Consider the following 5,948-nt stretch of genomic DNA (forward strand, 5'->3'; position numbering starts at 1 on the left):
AACGAAATTAGATTTCAAGGATATTGAAACTATGTGGTTGACCAATCATGTCGTATGCGTGTTAGTGAAAGTCAATGTAGATAAGAGTTGGAAAATGTGTGTTAATATGAATGAGCATGAATACTAACATTATTATGGCATGACGGCATGAAAGAATAGGAACCACACTAGCATGGACCAAGCATGGAAGGCTAACGGGTCAAGATGAGGCAAGCAAGCGGGTATGAACACGGATGCACAAGGTAAGTGATTTCCGTAATCACTTCTTAGTTTGTTTAAGTAATATAATGTTTTAATTAATTAAACATGATGTTGAGATCAAATATGTGATGAAGTCCTTCGTCGTAAATGATGGGAATAAAGTTGACCAAAACGCCCTTGATGGGTATATTGGGCAAACGATCTTAAAAGTAGTTTAGAAACAAGCTAATCGATTGGTGTAATGTTTTGGTCAAGTATGAAAGTGAGGAGTATAGGGTTTTGTATGTCGTAGACCTTTTTATGCACGAATACCCATAACGTGTAACACCCCAAAGATAAAAGAATATGTAGTAATATGGTACCTAAATGTGGGATCCTAAAGAATATGTAGTAATATGGTACCTAAATGTGGGATCCTAAAGAATATGTAGTAATATGGTACCTAAATGTGGGATCCTAAAGAATATGTAGTAATATGGTACCTAAATGTGGGATCCTAAAGAATATGTAGTAATATGGTACCTAAATGTGGGATCCTAAAGAATATGTAGTAATATGGTACCTAAATGTGGGATTCTAAGTTAAGAATTTCCTTAATCCGGAGGTAGGATTTTAAGTTAATATGATAGAATGTGAATTTACAAGCATGTAGGAAGAAACGAGAGGTTAAACGGATAAACGGTTCAAAAGTTATGCGCGTTTTAGCGCGTACGAACGACAAAACAACATCAGTTTTGCCAGACGCCTTATTTAGCTGTTTACGGGTGTTTCTGGCTACGGGTAAAGGCAAGGCCCGTCGCCGATGCCTCTAGGGCCGTCGCCGACGGCCTCCTCAAGTCTCAAAAGCTGAAATCTTGTTATTTAAGTTGATTTATGTATCGTAGGCTTCGGTTTGTTACCCGTGGACTATGGCGGGTTTTCTAAACATGATTTGATCGATCCTTAGATGTTTATGGGCTATAAATCAAAGTCTAAGTCCCATGTAAATATTGTATGATTATATAAAGATGTAGGAAAGGTATGTACGTATGTAGTTGTGTATGTATATATGTGTAAAGATATATATGAGGGTATGCACGTAAGTAAAGTTGTAGGAAAGGCATGTGTGTATGTAGATGTGTATGTATGTTTGTATGTAAGTACGTATGCATGCATGAATTGATATGTTCGAATTTTAACGTTACTAATTATGCGTTTGAGGTCGGTATGTAATGCAGGAATGAGTACATCGGATTCTTATGAAATTTAAGCCCAACCCGGAATAAGAGGATGAGTAAGGATAGTTGGATGAACTAAAGTTAAGTTGTCAAACGTTATTTAATCCTTAATTATATGAGTTTTAAAGTTATATGATGTTTTCGTTGACTAATGGCTAAGTTGTATGTGACGCCCACAGGTGATACACGGACTTCTTCTGCTACTTAGGAGGTGAAGCGGACGTAAATCGAGTCAAGAGCAAGGATTGCACGGATAGATCGACCATATAGTTGAAATATGTAACGTCTAGAAATGTGAAATTTTAGTATGAATGTTGTGAATTCTTTTATAGAACGTTTAACATTTTAGCTTTTGGAACCTTCTCGAAAGTAATGTCGTTAATAAGGAAGGAAATTTTTAAAGCTCTTTTCCGCTGCGTCATTTTTAAGGTAAAACGTGTTAGGGCGTAACAAGTTGGTATCAGAGCCCTGGTTTGAGAGAATCAAGTAACAGGAGGTAAATACTTGAACTCAAACCGGTGCTCTCGTGACCAAGAACCCGTGCAATCCAAGACTCGATCGAGGCCTAAAGGCAAAAGAGAATGTAAGTATGTATTAGATTATGTATTTGAAGGAAACTAATAGTATGTTTTGTGAAGGGAAAGCGCAATTGTTGGAAGAGATGATCCGTGAATGCGGTCTAGGACCGGTATCGAGGCAAGTAATGAAACGAATTAACCCCAGGTACGTAAACCTAGCGTATGGGCGTATGAAATGGTATGGTTAAGCCAGTGAAAGAAAAATTTTGAACAAATTATGATAACGACGTGGTAAATAAGTTTTGAAAATGTTACACGAGCCGAAACTAAATTCTTCGGACATAAGGTGGCGATTACGCGAAGACACGAAACTAGTACGTGGAATGTGTACCTGGCCAGCACACAAGAAATGTATGACGTTCGTGAGACCGCGATAATTATCACAGGTATGTCCGATAGAGTTTGGTAGCAGCTAGGCCTGTGGGTGAAATGGGTAGTAGGACTCTCGGGGGATTAAGGGTACTTTGTAGGAATGAAAGATGTGAATGCAATGCTTAAATCCGCGAGACGGATTCAAGGACTGAAATATGCGAATGCAATGCTTGAATCCGCGAGACGGATTCAAGAAATGAAAGATACGAATGATGCAAATCCCTTGCGGATTTGGTTATGATAGCGAATGCTATAATAAGCTATGCAAGTCGACCGGTTCAAGTTGAACGAGTCGAGTAAGGATAAGGTACCATCCGTTTAGAACGGGTGATCGTGAATGCAATAACGAATGTATGAAGTTCAATCCGTTATACGGATAGAACGAAAGATTTATGTTGAAAGCAATTAACCCGATGTGACCGGGTCGTAAGCGGTATGCTTGAATCTCATTATGAGAGTATATGCCATTACCCCTTTAATTGGGTAATCGAATGTGTAAAGGAAATGAAAGTATATGAGCAAATGGAACTAAAATGTTAAGTATTGTAAGCGAAATAAGTATTATGACTAACTTTTAAAACGGGAAGGCAAGTGTTTGCGAGGAAACACTGGAACAGTGAAGCGAAGATATCGTAAGCATGTCTGAATTGAAAAGGAGTACAAACATGTACTTCGATACGTATGTATATATAAATAATAAGAATGATATGTTAAGAAATGGCCATGTATTGACCCGTTATGAATAGATCTAACCCACTAATGTCTTAAGAAGGAATTGAGAAAGTATTGATAGATAAATGAGGTGATGTGATAAACCACATGTCTGAATGAGATCGAATGAAATGTGTAAATCCCAAATTAGCGAGGTTAGTAACTGGTTTAACTTGTGGATGTTAAATAGAAAGTTACGTATTGATTAATACTTCTATGCGAACTAGTGGTATTGAACTTGAATGCTCGTAACTGTGGAAATTCTGATAAAATATAAGAGACGGAAAATATTGTCAAGAAATGCTAACTTTGATGCTAGGCTTGTTGGCCATGTTCATTTGAACAAAACGTTGTAGAAAAGATACGCATGGCATAAATAACGATAGTAACCATGGAAATAATGCTTAGTCTCTATGGTAAGTACGGATAAGTAGGTTTGAGAAAGGTGATTTTGGTAGTAATAGAAGTCCTTGAATGATTATGGTATGTGTATAATAGTATATCGACCCCTTCTAAAGAGCTTAAAGGTAATCAGAAGTAATGATAGTAATGAAATGTTGAGGATGGCTCATAGTGAAGAAAATGAAAGATAGCATATGAGGTATGAGTGGTATAAATAAATCGATTTATTTCGATTAGCAAATATATGAAGGTAATATGCTTATATAGGAAGTTAGAAACAAGCCTCAGACTTAGGTTTGTATGATTAATAATTGAATACAATTCGAATAAAATTCGATAAATGAAACGCTAGTGATGATATGTGCTAAGTGCTGGTATTATAAAGTAAGAGGCACTAATAAGAGCTCTGGAGGAGAATCTAACATAAGTATTGTGAACGAATAACTTGAAAGGGTTAAGAGTAGATTTGGTTTGGTTTGGTTTGAATGAGAAAGGTTTCGGGGACGAAACCTCATTTAAAGAGGGTGGACTTGTAACGCCCCAAAACTCGAGTCTAAATATTTTATTTTGACATTTTATTAGGTTGGCATGAGTAAGTAGGATTTATTGTTCAAGTGGGTTATTTCACTAACAACCAAGTTATCTAACTTGGTTTGATAGTGTTTGCTATAGATTGAGAGTGGAAAAACAATGGGGCCAACTATGTTTAATTTACAATCATAAGGGACTAATGTGGGTTAAAAGGGAAGTTGGGATATTATAAGAAAATATCAACACCCACAAACACACATTTGTGTGTGTTCTACGTCGATCAGAAGCTCCCAAAGGAGCCAAACCCTAGCTCAAGCTTATTTGCTCAAATTGAAAGGGGAATTCAACCCAGATCTAATGCATGTACCCGAATTCTTAGTCATCTAGCCCTAAAGATCACTTGGTAAGTTGTAATTTTTGATTTGGTGATTTTGATATGAAGTGGGTTTTGATCAACCCGCGAATTTGTATGAAATTGAGCATGAGAATGTATTAATATCATGATATAAAGCATAGATTACACGTGGTTTAGGTTAATTATATGATTAGAGATGAAAACCCACTTGTGGTAGTGAAGATGATGTTATGGATAATCATGTATGCTTAATCGTTGTGTAAAGTTTATGTATGATATTGTATGTAATGAGTAATTGTTAGTTAATTTGGGTATATTATGAGAATTATATGATTCAAGTGAAATTTGATGATGTTGATATGAACTAGTAAGAATATGCAATGAATGCTTGTACATAATGTTTTGTTAGTAGTACACCCGCCAAGTGTTCGATGAAATGCCTAAGAGAGCAAAATTGTGGAATTATATGAAAGTTGTGGGTAAGTATGTATAGAAGGTGCTTAAGGTGGAGTCCATATGAGAATTCGAATTTGAATGTATGGTTTGGTAAAATTATGCATTAAGAACTTGTACCTTATGCTTCAATGGTGTGATGCTCGCCATGTAATTGATGCGCTTGATTTATGGTGATTAAGAGTGAATGTGTACGAATGTGAAATGAATAGTTTATTGATAAGTGATAATGTTGGAGTTATGTCGTGTACGTATGTAAGATGATAATTTTGATTAAGTGAATGTTGAACAATGCGGTTGTCGAATGTAGAGTTATGAAAACATAAGTATGTGTATATTGTGTATGTGACTAGGTGATCATGTAGTTGTATGTGTTATACAACATTATGTATGAAATTAATATGATGTCATTAATATGGTCTATTATATCAACATAAATGCGTGTTCGAAATTGGAAGTTATATGCTAGAAGGTTGACTTTCTGAAAGTCAACAGAGAATCCATAGCATGGTTAGGCATTTTGACACAAATATAAGAATCGAGAGATCATGGAATATGTGTTAGATCAATTATGTGTTATGTGTGATAACGAAATTAGATTTCAAGGATATTGAAACTATGTGGTTGACCAATCATGTCGTATGCGTGTTAGTGAAAGTCAATGTAGATAAGAGTTGGAAAATGTGTGTTAATATGAATGAGCATGAATACTAACATTATTATGGCATGACGGCATGAAAGAATAGGAACCACACTAGCATGGACCAAGCATGGAAGGCTAACGGGTCAAGATGAGGCAAGCAAGCGGGTATGAACACGGATGCACAAGGTAAGTGATTTCCGTAATCACTTCTTAGTTTGATTAAGTAATATAATGTTTTAATTAATTAAACATGACGTTGAGATCAAATATGTGATGAAGTCCTTCGTCGTAAATGATGGGAATAAAGTTGACCAAAACGCCCTTGATGGGTATATTGGGCAAACGATCTTAAAAGTAGTTTAGAAACAAGCTAATCGATTGGTGTAATGTTTTGGTCAAGTATGAAAGTGAGGAGTATAGGGTTTTGTATGTCGTAGACCTTTTTATGCACGAATACCCATAACGTGTAACACCCCAAAGATAAA

The 5,948-nt window shown here is 36.0% G+C and overlaps 1 long non-coding RNA gene across 2 annotated transcripts; it reads left to right on the plus strand.

Moving 5' to 3' along the window:
• The first annotated feature begins 206 nt into the window (after nt 1-206).
• Nucleotides 207-1,824, plus strand: LOC110871094. Of its 2 annotated transcripts, none has more exons than XR_004864385.1 (2): nt 207-242; nt 1,598-1,824. It is a non-coding gene; the product is annotated as an uncharacterized LOC110871094 (long non-coding RNA). The 2 variants fall into 2 exon arrangements; XR_002553475.2 differs by lacking the exon at nt 207-242 and adding an exon at nt 1,272-1,474.
• The last annotated feature ends 4,124 nt before the right edge of the window (nt 1,825-5,948 follow it).

Source organism: Helianthus annuus, chromosome 8 (assembly GCF_002127325.2).
Source record: "Helianthus annuus cultivar XRQ/B chromosome 8, HanXRQr2.0-SUNRISE, whole genome shotgun sequence".
In the NCBI taxonomy this organism is placed as follows: domain Eukaryota; kingdom Viridiplantae; phylum Streptophyta; class Magnoliopsida; order Asterales; family Asteraceae; genus Helianthus; species Helianthus annuus.